The following is a 15,840-nucleotide window of genomic DNA, read 5'->3' as shown; positions in this document are numbered from 1 at the left end:
ATGCTGAAAATGAAAACATTCTCCCACAGTCAAAAGATCTGGGTTAAATCCCTCGTTCTTTTACCCACTAAGCCACCCCAGTTTGGACCCAGCCATATGCAAATCAGTCTTGACCCTGTGCCTCATGGGAACCGTCCAGACCAAACATCCAGGCCAGGTCCTCCCTGGACCTGCAACAAGTATCCTGGGACCAGTTTCAGGGTATTTCACCCTTCTTCAGCCAGGCTAGCTTGAAGCCAGTGGCACAGTGAGCAAAAGACCCACGTCTGGGCATACCCATTCCACTTAGGGTGAAAAGTGTTACAGCAAACAAATGATGGGCGGAATGCTGACAATGCAAACATTCTCCCCCAGTCAAAAGATCTGGGTTAAATCCATTGTTCTTTTGCCCACTACGCCACCCCAGTTTGGACCCAGCCATATGCAAATCAGTTGGACCCAGCCATATGCAAATCAGTTATTTGGACCCAGCCATATGCAATTCAGTTTATGGATCCAGCCATATGCAAATCAGTGGCCTGGCAGTTCGGGCTGGACTGTTCCTACATGGGTCAAGACTGATTTGCATATTGCTGGGTCCAAACTGGAATGGCATGGTGAGCAAAACAAAAAAACGATGGATTTAGGCCCAGATCTCTGTACTGGGGTTAATGTATGACATTGTTCTGCAATCTGTCCATCATTTGTTCTTTTTGTATTGTATTGCAGCATTTAAATAGCGATTTCTACTCCTATGTGAAGCACTAAAGCACTTTCCCACAAGTGTAGCAAGCTATGCCATGTAGGGTGTGTGTGTGTTGAAGGGTGTTGTCTTTGGTTTGTGAACCTATGACAACAGTTTTTCCATGTCATGAGTAAGGACCACAAACATGCAGTTATCATGTTATGGGATGCAGTGCAGAGCAGTGTGATGGATGATGAGGTGTGTGAGACAGACATTTTCAGTATGCTGCCAGCTTTGAACAGGACAGGACACCATGCTATTGCTGATGATTATAGTCCAATCTGAGATTTTGCGTATAATTGTGGTCCTGAGCTGGCATGGCTGGAGGGAGATAGAAGTGGAAAGATCTGCTGAGATGAGCATTTTTACGATCATCCCATACCCGAGTGTCATTGTGAAATGTAAAGAAGTGGACAGAATGTATAGATTTTTGGGAACTGCAGAGGTGGACTAGATTAAAGTCCTCTGAATTACCCAGCAGTGTGTGACAGATCTCTTCAGTTATTTCATGCATGTTCATTTGGTGATATCTGGTTTTTCGGATGGACAAACTGGTGCCATAGGAGCGAGCTTACAGGCATAAGTACTCAGTTTCCCAGTTCATGATAGAGAGTGGTGCTGAACTGTGTGGCTTTTCTGACAGCATTTCTAGGTAGCCCACCAGACTGCCCGAGCTGAAGAAATCCAGGGTTTATTCAGACAGCACTCTCATCCCCTCCATACTGCTCACAGTAAGGGGCTACGAAGTGAAGGAATAAGACTATAATACTGGCCCTTCCATTCCGATAATTGATATCTTTACATTGATAATAGGCCAGTGATTTTGGGGGATGGCTGCAAATTGGTTTGTATACAGGTTTATTTTTCTTGGGTATTTTATGACCATGTTGGTGTTTCCTCGTTAACTAGGTGAATTGAGTTATTTGTTTTAGTGAACCTTTAATTTACAGCACCTTTTATTAACAAATAGCACATGATTACTTTGGGACGTTTTGAAGTTTTCCATTATTTCCTCAAAAACATTTTGATTCCTGATTGTAACATTTCTATTTGTGTAGCCCTTACTACCCCTGATGAGAGGTTGATCCTGTGGTGAAGTATACAAAGGTTAAGCCCCAGATTTACTAAGGGCAGCACAAACCCTTAAGTGAGTTTTACTATGCGACACAGAGCCATCTTGCGTGGCTCTGCGTTTCATCCTAAATCCGGAGTAACACAAGTTGCTGCCTTGCATTACTCTGCCCGGGAAGGCATTCCATGGGAGGAGTGTGGGTGTTCCCAAGGATCCACCCATGGTTTTTGGCACATTTCCTGATTTAAATAGAAAACCTGGAAATGCGTCAAAATGCTACGTTTTCCCTAGAGAGGATTAACGAGGAGAAATATGTAGGAAAACGCCTCAGAGGATTGTTTTTGTGCAGAAAGGTATCCCTTCCTGTACAAAAACAATCCTGCCAGCAAAATTTGGCACTCTTGCACCTGTGTTGGTGCTTAGCAACAACTAGTCTGCCAGAACACAAAGCTACAGGAATGTGCCATATTTTAGTAGATATGGCGCAGTCCTGTCCTCTCTGTTTGACACAGTGCAGAAAGGTGTCTTGCTGAGTTGAGCTGCGTCAAATATCGGTAAATCTGTCCCCCAAGTCAAAAACAATTTGATGTGAACAAATTAAGCACATGGTGACAGATTATTTTTTCGTCATGTGTTGATAGACCATATTTAAAAAAATGCATAGCCTGTAATCTCACATGTAGATACAGCTGCTGTAAACTAGAAGACGTGAACATGATATCTTAATGCCCTTTAGAAGAAGTATGTGAACCCACTCAAGTGGGTGATATTTGGCAGGTAGAGGTGTGCGGCTGTCCAGCTTGCTTGTCGCCTCCAGGCCTTATAGTCAGTCAGGGATCCAGACATTTCGTTCCTGTGAGTGTATTGCTTAATTTAGCCTGTTCCTAAACTCTGCAAGGGATCGACTTCCTGCGTTATTTGATACAACCTAAAATAGGCGTGCCAGCGTGAAGGATACTTATTGCTTTTCTTGTATTCATTCTCACTTGTCTACTACACCTTCAAAATAGTAGCACGAATGTTAACTTAGAGCCTGGCAGTAACAAGTTCAAACATTCAGACTAGAAGCTGTGGTTGTTGAGAAACCTAAGATATGTATGGGGCCTCATTTGCTAAAGTGTTGAACCTACAGCAAGTTAATACTATTTTAGACCTATCCTTTGAGGCAGCTTTGGTCGTATCATCAGACTATCGTTCTCCAAATTCATAGACAGTTCACATACATAGAGGTACTTTTGGAAAGTAGGCTTCATCTATTGGTGTGCCTAATTGTTTTTCACATTTTGCTTCTGCCTATCAGAGCACATGACATGAGGCAACGAGTCAGCCTACTTTACCCATTGGCTCTTTTCAAATGACTGCACAAAGCTTGAGCACATTGTTCATATCCGCTTAAAGACACTTACCATATATTCTCAGTCCGAAAGCTCTATCAACATGTGTTTTTTAAAATACTATTTTTGTATATTATCGTTCAAAAACTGCTACTAAATGTGCTTGCACGCCAGTTGCCCAGTTCCATGGTGATTTATTTCCTGTCTCTTTTTTGTAACGTTGCTGCTATAGTGTTTATGTGACCATATGCCATTGTAGCTGTTAGCAAATTGATTGAATATATGTTTTTTTGACCTTCATAAAAAAGCAATGGTAAAAAATCACTAGTAAAAACAATCACAACATTGAAGGTTTTTTTAATGTAAAATTTGTTGCGCAATTACATGGTAAATACTTGTGACAATTTGCTTTCTTTTCATTTGATGAAGTAAGTATGCAATACAAAGTGTAATCAAAAAAACATGGCAGCAGCATGCCATGACAAGACATATTGGGCCAGATGGAGGAAGCGTAATTCCGGTCGGTAACGGCCGAAATTACCGAATTTCGACCGTTATCGACCGGAATTAGGCTTTTCATATGTAGGTGGCTTCATTTCAGATTCGGTAATTTACCGATTCTTAAAAATACCGAATCGGTAAATTACCGAATCTGAAATGTAGGGAGCACTCAAATGAGTGCTTTTCCCATCTTAGGATTCATTATTTACCACCAACTAGAAGTTGGTGGTAAATAATGAAAACCTTAGAAAAAGTATTATTTTTGCTTTTCCAACGGTGCCATGTTGCAGACATACATGTTGCAGACATACATGCCCTTAGGGCATGTATGTCTGCAACATGTGCACCCATACACATTTGAGGGGTGCAACAGGGTGTCAAAGTGACACCCTGCCACCCTTCAATGTTTCCCTCTTTCACCGAATCGGTAAATACCGATTCGGTAACTGGCATTCATTCCTATGGGCCTCCAGGTAATTACCGAAACTTACCGATTCGGTCATTTTTTCGGTAATATTACCAATATCCCATTTGCCGATTCGGTATTTGAGAATCAGTAATCTGGGATTCCCTACATCGGGCCCATTGTCTTTTGCCAATGCGTATTTACTATGACTTATCAATTATGGAAGTGTATTTCAATATTCTGACGGCAGATGAAGAGTAATTGTGTGCTTATATGATTGCCTGAAAAGTGAATGAGAAGTGTAATATTGCCTTAAATGAATGAACAGTGCCTTTGAGGACCCAGGCATTGCTTTGTATGCCTGGTTGTAAAGACACAGTTGACATTTGAAATGCGCCAATGACCCAAGCATTACAGCAATCTGCAAAATCTGACACAGGATATGTTTTTCACTGACTCCAAACAAGTGGCTGCACACTGGCCAATGCCGAGAGCAAGTGGCATTAAGCAAGATACAAATAACTCTTAGAGGGGAAGATTTAAAGTACATCTTAATTTTGGCATAACGAAGTCGTCTTTCCAAGTCACCACTGTAATCCCAGCTGCACGTGAAATTACAGGATATGGTGCTTCACCTTCCACTGCTCAAAGCATGGCGGTATCTAATACAGTTGGCTTTGAATTAAAGCTACACCTTGCTGATTACTTGAAAGAATAAAGCCGGATTTCCAATGACTTTTTGAACATCAACTGACTGGTTCCTTAATGGATAACAAATGAAGACGATTTCAATGAGTGGCAACGGCCACTGCGAATTCCGTCCCCTAGTCTTGCTCTGTGTAACAACAGCAAACAACCTAGTGGTGGAAGGAGTACATTATCTGAACAGTTCGTATTGGAGCAGTACCTAAGCTGATTTGCATATGCGTGGTCTCTGTCTAGAGTGGTATAGTGGTCAGAAATTCTGGAATGTTGACTGAGTAATTATAAGTAGCTGAGTTTTATTCAAGCATTCCATCCGTCACAATAATATTTTCCTTGGTGGAATGGTCAGACATGGGCCCAGTGCTCACTGTGCCGTAGCAATTGAGCTGCACTTCACTGATGACACCTAAAGGGGCCAAAACCAGTCTTGGGTTGCTTGGGGGTCAAGGATGATTTGCTTATGGACAGTTTCTCTCTAGAGTGGCATATTGGGCTAAAAATGATGGACTGAAAAGTGCCAATCGCTGAAATTAATTCAAGCCTTTCACCCATCACCTTTTTGTTTTTCCTCAGCAAAAAATGTATAGCACAGTAACTTTCATCTTCACAGGGAGTCCCACTTTACATGTAGATGAGAGAACTTGAAGACATCCTACAGACAGGGCATGATGACTCGTACATAAATGTATAAATGTCTACCCGTTTTTGAGTACTCACCAAAACCATTTCTAATTTTGCTTTTGTCAATATAATTGCCAAGATTATGAATGATAATTTGCATTATGGTACATCTTACTTGTCCTATTAATTATCTGTGAAGCATTTTATACCACTTTACAAATTCTCCTTGCTTTCCATCCTACTTTCATGGTCTATAAGACATTTGCTTAAGATTAGGAGTGGGCGTAACTGGTGAACATCTCTCTATCATAATTACTGCAAAAATGCTCACAAATATGTGAATTACATGAGAAGTGTAATACATACTTCTAGCACTACTTTCTTAGTGAAAAATACACCCTTCAGTCCAAAAGGGTCATTGGGATTCATTTTGTGCTACGAAAATAGCACTAAATGCTACGGGACACAGCAGTAGCCAGTAGCCAGCAGCCGCTCACTCTCTCCTAGTCCATTATTCCTGGGCTTCTGTGGTATGACTTCTGTCCCAAATTACTTTTAATTACTCAAGCTTGCGTAATCGCATAATTTCAGTAATTTTGCATCACAAGAGCTTAGTTACTGAAATTACTCTAATTACTCCAGTGTATTTAAAGTTTTGACCCGGCCTTGTTACCATTTGTAATAATGAAATTAGCTCCTCCTCAATACTCAGCCCCTAGTGTACATTTGAGTATTGCTCCAAGAATTTCCCAAGGATTGTAAACATTCGGTAAAACGCTGTTGGCTTCATGATACATTATGTTAAGTCAGGAAAGTTGCCAAATACTGATGAAGACCAAAGTAAAGAGGGTTGTTGCCCATACCATGGGGGATGGGGCAGTACAACAATAATGATGACAGAACAGTATGCAAACTAGATGTGTACATCACATGTACCAACAGAAATGTGTAATATTTAATGTAATCCACTCTAGTATATACAATAGGATAGTGTATTTAAGAGGATCAGAATCCTGATGAAGCCTGATAGACCTGTCAGCCTTAGAGTGGTCTTCTCACAAACAATTTGCCTTAGACCTTCATTTTTGCTGATTTCTTTTTTTGTTGGCTATATGACTGTGTACTTTATCACTGCTGACCAGTGCTAAAGTGCATGTGCTCACTACCTAAAACATGGTAACATTGTCTTACACCCAATGAGCACATTTAGTTGACTTTTAAATCCCAGGTAAACTGGTACTACCTGTACCCAGGGCCTGTAAATTAAATGCTACTTGTGGGCATGCAGCACTTATTGTGCTGCCCATTTCAGGAGTCTGTTAAACCAGTCTTAGGCCTGCCATTGTAGCCTGTGTGTGCAGTTTAAAATTGTCATTTCCACCTGGTAAAACAACCTGTGCGTTTGAAGTGCAAGTGTGGTAGGTTACAGCTCTGACCTCCCCCACATCAAGCCAGTGCTTAGCATTGGAAATTAGCCTAGATAGACAATCAGCTGTTTTTTATTCCCAGGATGTATTTCACCGCAAACGTAAACTCCTGTAGATTGACGATCCATCTTCTGATAAGGCTGGAGACGAACTCCAAGCCTTTTTTCCCAAAGATCTCTTTCAATTGTTTATGGTCGGACCTGCCCTTGAATTCACTTCCCCCCCAAAAAAATATTGCATATCCGAATAGCCCAGAATACCGCTTGGGCTTCTTTCTCTACAGAGTAGTTTGTTTCCACCCCCATGTAGTGACCTTGAAGCAACGGTTGCATCGTACTTCGTTTTTGTGCCCCCCACATAACAAGAAATCATCTTGGTGATGAAATACTCCTGGAACGTTGTGAGGATCAATGACATGACTGTTTGGAACACCAAGGCAGCAGCCACTAGCCCAAGGGTATGCTTTTGAATTTATACGCTCAAAGGGGTGTAATAAAGGCAATACGGTCCTGTGACTCTGGAAGCAGACATATTTGGTAATAGACCGATGCCGAGTCTAGAGTTGAGAAAATATGGTCCCCCTTTAGAGCTGTGAACATTTCAGACATGGTGGGTAATGGAAATCTATCAACCACTACCTCTTTATTTAGAGCCTAGGGATCCACACATGGCCTAACTTTATCATCAGCCTTATGTGCTACCATGGTGGGTGCTAGCCACTCATGGCTTCTACTTGTTCAATAACATCTTGTTCACACAAGTTTTCCGATCTCTCTTTTAACAGCTTCTTAGACATTCACTGAAAACCTCCGTACCATTGGATACTACAGGAATAGCGTTATTCTTTAATTTTATTTTGTGAACTGTCATCAGTTTAGCCCTTCCCAAACATATGAGGACTGAACGAGCTGTTGGTGCTTGACAGTGATTTTCTCTTTTTATTATATTCTTGACAAGTACATTCAAACAAACTGGTTTGCAAAAGAAGAAAAAAAAAGATTATTATATTTTCTCTACATTTATAATTTGTTCTTCCCGTCAGTCCAGGGCTTCTCTGTGTTTTCCGGTCTAGGTTTTCTGGGTCTGGTTTCTCGTTGTCTTTTAATATTCTGCGTATTTCTTTACACTTCCTTCTTTCCACGAGGAGGTTCATCAAGACCCTCAAGGGAAAAGGCCAAATAATAGAGAAAAAAAAGTATGCCTTGAGTATTTAATCACAAGAAAGAATGTGGTCTCAATGGAGTTATTACATTTGAAAAATCATTAGAACTCAAGACAAAAACGTATTAGAACATAATTGAATTCCACAATTTGTATTGTATTTTGCATTACACAATTAATGTGTACAATATATTGTTTAGGACAGTTGCTCCGAGACAAGTGAAAGAAAGCAAGTGCTTAATATAGCTGTATTAAGCATTTGCTTTCTTTACACGAACACTCTATTAAGCACTTGCTTTCTTCCACCTGTCTTGGAGCAACTGTCCTACATAGTATATTGTACAAATTAATTGTGTAATGAAAAATACAATACAAATTGTGGAATTCAATTCTGTTTGAATAAGTTTTCGTTTTGGGTGCTAATCATTTTAAAATTGAATATGTTTCTTTTGGAACCAAATTATTTCTTCTAACTTACCTTACCCAGGTCCTACGGATTGCTGTGTTTCCCTATTGTTGTGTAGTGGGATGAATATTTAGTGGCCAGATTTAAAAAAAAAATACCACCACCACACCCGCCTACACCTGTTTCTTTGCATCTCGGTGGGTCAATAGCAGCAAGCTCTTTTCGCTACGGTTCCCGTAAGAATGCTTAAAAACCGACCCCCCACCTTTTAAAAGATAAGTATTTTATGAACGACACTTGCCTGCGGCCACGGCCTTCCAAGCTCATGGCAAAGGGAGTCTCAGCATCTTTCTTCTCACCGTGAAGATCGCTGGAACTGGGCTTTTCTCTTGTTTGTTCTTTGGTTCCTCTCCGCGTCGCTTCCTCACCCCCGGTGGCGTCTCAATCTGGTTATTTCGACTCTTCGACTTTAAACAGTTTCACAAGCACTTTTCCTTCAGTTTTCTCGGTCTTTACCCCTATAGCTTATCTCTGATCCTTTTCCAGTCCAATAGGTCTCCTGCTTCTCAGGCACATCATAGCTCACGTTCATGACGTGAGTTGAAGCTGCTGATGAGCTGTCTCTTTTTTGCTGTTGTTATTTTTGGGAGCCATGTTGGAATTCACAGGTGCATCAATCGCTGGATCACAATGCTCTTCTGGTATGTATAGACATTTGGGCCATACTGACAGGGGACATCGGGACAAGAAGTTGGATTTCTTTTTGTAGTTTTCCCAGAATGAGATTTCTTAAAAGAGAAAGGCTGTAAGGCTACGAAACAGTGTAGTATTTTGGGGTTAGAATCATTGTTGGCGGCCAACCAAGTAAGGGGTGCATGATCTGTCAAAAGTATACAAGTCTGACCCATTAAATAATATTAGAGTGCTTTCATAGCCTACTTGGTGTCTAGACACTCTTTTTCAACTATGGATTAATGTAGTTCCATGGGAAATAGTTTATGTCCAAGCACTAGGAGCATTAATGAGTTAACATGTTTGATTCTATTTGTGAATTCATTTTGTGTAGTCAGAACACATTTAGTTCTTCAGCTGAGTTATCAGATATACAAGAGCTATTTTAGATGATGATATAATAAGTTATTAGATATGCATGAGCTATTTTAGATGAAGTATTATGTTACATGCGTTTATAATGTCACTGTTTTAATGTTTGCTTCATTTTATATTTGTGCTTGGACTTAAAAAGTTGATTTTCTATATATATGTTATGATATTCAAAGGTCATGGGGAGGAATGTAGTGCCAGAGGCACTCCCATGTATGACCTTTGACTACCATTATTTTAATTGACTTTTGATGTTTTACCTTATCCTAGCTTGAATGTACGACATCATGTTTCCTGCTTGTGTCTTTTTCCCTGAAGATTACTTTTGTGTCTCTTTGTATTTTTAGAGTGGCAGCGCTTTCACAGAGTACAACAGCCTTGCCAGGAAAAGGATGTGCGGGGTGTACATTTGAAAGCATGAGAGAGAGGTGTGGAAAGTACTTCTTGGTCTCGGAGTGCAGCGTTATAAGCAGTGGTGCTCAAATGTGCATTATGTTGTACATTGGGAGATAGAGTGTGCAGTGCTATAAGCAGTGGGGCACAAATGTGCATTGTGTTGTACACTGGGTAGTATTATGAAGTTCTTACTATTTGCTTTGACATGCGTTCATTCCATCTTGAATTCTGACTCTGTTTAGCTTGAGCTTATGCACACACACGTAGGCCCCCAGATTACTCAAGCTGTTTAGGCTATTCACGTTAAAGGTTGTTTTGTTTTTGGAGATTATTTTCTGTACTCCTGGAGACTTTTGTAAGCTTCATTTACATAAGGGACAGAACCACGTGAGAGCGCAGAAGGAACGTGAGAAATTATTTTGCGTTTGGAATGCTTGCATGGAGAGTGGCCAACTCCAGTAAGTTTCCTTGGAGCAGAGGAGGGCCTCTCAGAAACTTCTAGTGCGCTTTGAGATTATAAAACTGGGATTTGTCGTCTTGGAAACTGGGATTTTGACCTAAATGATGGGCGCGTCTACTTCAGTGTTGCAGAACCCGGTTTGCAAGGCTCTTAACCCGGGCTGTGAATCCCCTAGTCTGGAGTGGACTAAGATGCAGTATTTGCAACCGGTGAGGTGTTTTATTTTTTGTCATTGACTTTGTGATGTGTGAGTGTGTCTGTGTCCACATGCAAGTCTCCAGGGGTTATAATCATCTGAGGCGTTTTCATTGTGATGTGTGAGTCTGGCTGTATGCACCTTCTAGTCTTCAGTGGTTGTAATCATCTGATGTATTTAGTGTACATATCTTTCAGATTTCTTGCAGTGGAAATCCATCTTATTATTATCTGCTTGCAATTCATTTCATGTATTTTATTCCACGCATTTAACAGTTGCATTTGCTTACTTATGTATGTTATTATTGCTTACACATATACATATCTATATACACATATGAATGTTACTCATTTGACATCTGGGAAACGATTTTTGTTAGAGAGTGTCTGAAAACAGTCTTTTGATGTGACTCACTTTATAAGAGTGAAATCCCTTTCCTGGTGGTGTTTTTATTGCTTCGCCGTGTTTCTACCTCCGTGTGGGAGGGAGGTATAGCTATTATTTGGGAGGTCAAAGCAATACACCACCCCAGTTCAGACCCAGCCCAAACTGCCAAGACTGGGGGGTGAGTGTCTGAAAAGATTCAGCGCTCTGTCCATCATATCCTTGTTTTTGCTTTGTTCGCCCTTAGTTGGCAGGGTATGCCCAGACGTGGGTATCTTGCTCACTTTGCTGCTGGATTTAAGCTAGCCTGGCTGATGAGGGGTGGTTCCCCAAAACTGGTCCCAGGATGCTTGTTTCTGGTCCGGGGAAGACCTGGCTTGGCAGTTCGGTCTGGATTGTTCCCATTAGGCACAGGGTCATGACTGATTTACATATAGCTGGGTATGGACTAGGGTGGCGAAGTGAGCTAAAGAACGATGATGGTTTTAACCCAGATCTGTGACTGGGAGCATCTGAATCAATCAAACACTCATACCCAGTCAAAGGATCTGGGTTTAATCCATCACCGTTCTTTAGCCCACTCTGCCACCCCAGTTCAGACATGGCTATATGCAAATCAGTCTGACCCTGTGCCTCATGGGAACAGTCAAGCCCGAACTGCCAAGCCATGTCTTCCCTGGACCGGAAACAAGCTTCTGAGGACCGGTTTCTGGTATTTCAGCCGTCTTCAGCCCGGCTTGCTTGAATCCAGTGGCAAAGTGAGCAAGGGACTCACGTCTGAGCATACCCTGCCACACTTATGGCGGCCAAAAGCGGTACAAAAGGGGGTGGTGATGGACGGAGCATCTGAATCAATCAAACACTCACACCCAGTCAAAAGATCTGGGTTTAATCCATCACCGTTCTTTAGCCCACTATGCCACCCCAGTTCAGACATGGCTATATGCAAATCAGTTCGGGCTGGACTGTTCCCATGAGGCACAGGGTCAGACTGATTTGCATATAGCCATGTCTGAACTGGGGTGGCAGAGTGGGCTAAAGAACGGTGATGGATTAAACCCAGATCTTTTGACTGGGTGTGAGTGTTTGATTGATTCAGATGCTCCGTCCATCACCACCCCCCTTTTGCACTGTTTATCAAATAACAGGCGCAGGATCAGATGGGACAAATTGATTACCCATCCGAAGCTAGTAGCTGAGCTATATGCGCGTGTAATACCGGTTTGGAAGCCGTTGGCGCTCTAACTTTGCATCACCCTTCTCCCATAGTGTATCTAAAGCTAGCGGATCTTAACAAGGAACTAATTACCAGTCTAGCGGAGATAATTAACCCTCCAGGGTCGAGAGGGAGCAGATCGGGCATTAAACCTACTTGGTTTAATAATGCCTGTAGGAAGGCGAAAATAGACCTCCTCCAGGCCCTGAAACAAAATGATAACAGAGCATTGATAAAGGAAAGGAGGGAAACATATAGGCAGCTAATCCACCATGCTAAGGTGGAGTGGGGCAACGAGAACTGGGACAATCTAACATTCGCTCTGGCAATAAGAGATGCCCGGACGTTTTGGCTAATTGTCAATACCGGATCAGCAAACCCGGTATTGGCAGTTGCGCCTAACATCGCCGCGGACGTGTGGGAAGAATACTTTCACACTTTGTACCAGGGCGACAACCCTAGTAATGACTTGGATCAAGGGGGATTGGTTCCTAGCTCCTCTACTGAAACTGTTGACATTGAGTTCACTGAGGGGGAGGTCTACGCGGCTATCCTCAAACTTCCATCGGGCAAAGCGCCAGGGCTGGATAAATTGCCTGGCGACCTTTTAAAGCATGAACCTTTGGTCTGGGCGCCTTACTTGACGGCTATCTTTAATGCAAATCTGAGGGGCATGGTGGTCCCTAGTACTTGGCTGGGAGCCGATATAGTCCCTATCTTCAAGAAGGGCTCACCTCTGCTCCCAGCCAACTACAGGCCAATCAGCCTCATAGATGTCACCCAAAAGCTTTTCGCCAGGCTGATTCTAGATCGCCTTTTAGAATGGATGGAGGAGTTCTCCATTCTAAGCCCTTACCAAGCAGGATTTAGAAAGAACGTATCCACCACGGATCAGATTTTTCGTTTAACCCTGCTTTTTTGGGAAACCGTCAAGATAGAGGGCGGCTCCGTTTATACCAGCTTTGTGGACCTGCGTGCAGCCTTCGACCTAGTAGCGCGCCGGAAACTCTGAGCTGTGCTTTTGGAACTGGGCATTCCTTTCCCACCTCTGAACATGATAATCCGGCTTCACAATGACAACTTCGCACAGGTCAGGTGTGGAAAAAATGGCTCTCTGTCAGCTAGATTCCCCGTTGGCAGAGGGGTAAGGCATGGGTGCGTTCTGGCGCCCACCCTGTTTTGCCTTTATGTCAACGGGGTAATCACACACCTGAATGCGGTACCCAACAGTGATGCGCCAAAACTCGCTGGGTGTCAGATCTCTGCCATTATGTTTTGCTATCAAAGACTCCAATGGGTATCCAGCGAGTGGTGGATGGTTTTGTGTCTTTTTGCCGGGACTGGGGGCTAGAAATAAACACCCTGAAGACAAAATTCATGATTTTTAACCCCCCGGCAAAAACAGACCCAAACCCGGTGATAGGCGGAGACCGGTTAGAAAGAGTCCAGACCTTTGTGTACCTGGGGCTTACCTTAAATGAGAACATGACTTGGGTTCAACACCAATTAAAATGCCAACTCAAGTTGTCTCAAACGGCGGGGGGCATCCTCAAGCTCTTAAATAAATCCTCTGTCAAACCAATCGGCCCACCCCATAATATATATAAACTTCAGGCACGGGGGGCAGTAATCTATGGTGGCGAACTGTGGGGTCACAAGTGTGGCCCAGGGATCGTCACCATTGAGAACAAATTCCTAAGACAGCTGGTAATGCTGCCCCCTAGTACTCCATTAGTGCCGCTAAGGTTTGATTTGGGCCTCAGACCTATAGATGAGGAATTGGGCCTCAAACCTCCAATCTTCTGGCGGAGACAATGGGTCACCCCAGAGCTTAAGGACTACAGGCATGAGCTTGTGGATATCTAAAGCTCCCAAGTGTGGGGAAACTTCCTTGGTTGAAGTACGTAAGAGAGGAATTTGAGAGACTCGGTCTCCCGTCAATGTGGTCTGACCCGGAACACGCTTGCATTAAAATCTCTCGCAAGTATTTGGTCAATATATTCCACTAAATCAAATTAAATGCTCTCACAGAGAACCCCCAAATTGGTACTTTGTTGTCCAGGTTTATAATGACTAAAGATTTTTACAATTTTGAGCCTGTATTAGATGATGTTAGTCCTGCTGTTCTTAGGAAACTGTATCTCCAATGGAGACACGGCTCTTTACCTATTAGAGCCTTCACGAGCAAGTGGCATCCAATTTTTCCTAAAAATTGTCCAGGTTGTACTTCGGAGTTGGATTCTGAATTGCACGTTGTGTTCTTTTGCCCTGCCTACAAAAACATAGAGGGAGATGGATTATTCCTCTTTGTAAAAATTTGGGTATCATACATTGCTCAGAAGGCTACAGAATACTTGAATCGGATCTTTATCCAGTAACTGTGTTCGCTGTAACCAATTTTATTGCAGCCATGTGGAACACAAGAAGGAAGTATGTGACCATTCTTTGAAATGGGCCTCAGCAGTTACATCTGTAGAATTGTTTTGGAGCTTGATCTCAAATTTTAGTGGGGCAAGGTGGGCTACTCAGGCATCTACCTATTCTGTTTTTTGTTATTAAGTTGATGTATTGATAAGCTGCTAGACTGTGCGTCATTTTAATTTTTTACTGTGTATCTAAATGCATTTTATTAATTCTCAAATGTTTTACCTATGTGATCTCTTTTATGACATCCTTGTAGAAATAAAGATGAAAATGAATGAAATTAAATGAATTAAGAATTTCCCATTTACGGTCACCTCACTGTGACCATGTTTTGGATCTTTTGGGTCAGTGGCTCTAAGTAAAATGTGAAGTGCAGAGGTGATAGCAGGCAACAACCACTCGTCACTTATCATTGCAGCATCTCTGTCATTGATTCAAATCCTAGGGTGGGGTTCGAGTAGCCCACCAATATCATGGAGATTAATCTATTTCCTATGCCCCTTCCTCTCAACGCTTCCTTCCCAACCTATTGGCTTGCATACTTCTTAATGGTCATCTGCATCTATGAAATCAATCACCTGCTTTGTATTGTTCCACACCCTTCTTTTATTGATTGCTCTTGAATAGTCTTGGTGGATCAGCTGGGGAATAAGCTGGCTTAAACGCCCTTCTACCATATTTGTGTAGATTTAACATCACCATTTATTTTTGGTTTAACTTTGTTTTTATTGTATTTCAACATATTTGCATTTTACAGTGCTTTTTCTAGTTGATCACTGTAGTTATTACATTTCAGATCATGGTTACATAGAGACAGCCACCTTATTGTTATTCGGCATTCCATACAGTTACATCTGGCATCGACTGTCATAACATCACCATTTATTAATGAGATTGTTTGTAGGAGCTACATTCCTCCGACCATTTACTCACTTTTAGGACCACAAAGACCTTAGCCTAGGTTCTTGTAGGGGAAATGTCTCCTGTTGCTGCTATCTCGTTGTTAACGTTTTTGAGAATACCGATTAGGTTATGCTTGTGCATTTGTAAAGCGCATTATCACAAGTGAGGACATTCTGGCACTGAGCGGTCAAATGGATTTATAAAATTCAAATGTGTAGCCATATGCTCTAGATAACTGCTTGCTTTCAGTAGCCTCTTCTGATGCGATGGGTGTCTCTAGCTCTATTGACTGTTTTGCAGTCCGTTCTCGTTTTACACTGACTATGTAACACGCTATTTCATCACTGTCAACACTGGTTCTGTTGAGTTGAGGATTTGGTAGAAGTGGCGGAAGGCTTTT

The sequence above is a fragment of the Lissotriton helveticus genome, chromosome 5_1 (genome assembly GCF_964261635.1).
Source record: "Lissotriton helveticus chromosome 5_1, aLisHel1.1, whole genome shotgun sequence".
NCBI lineage: Eukaryota > Metazoa > Chordata > Amphibia > Caudata > Salamandridae > Lissotriton > Lissotriton helveticus.
This window is presented reverse-complemented; position numbering follows the sequence as displayed.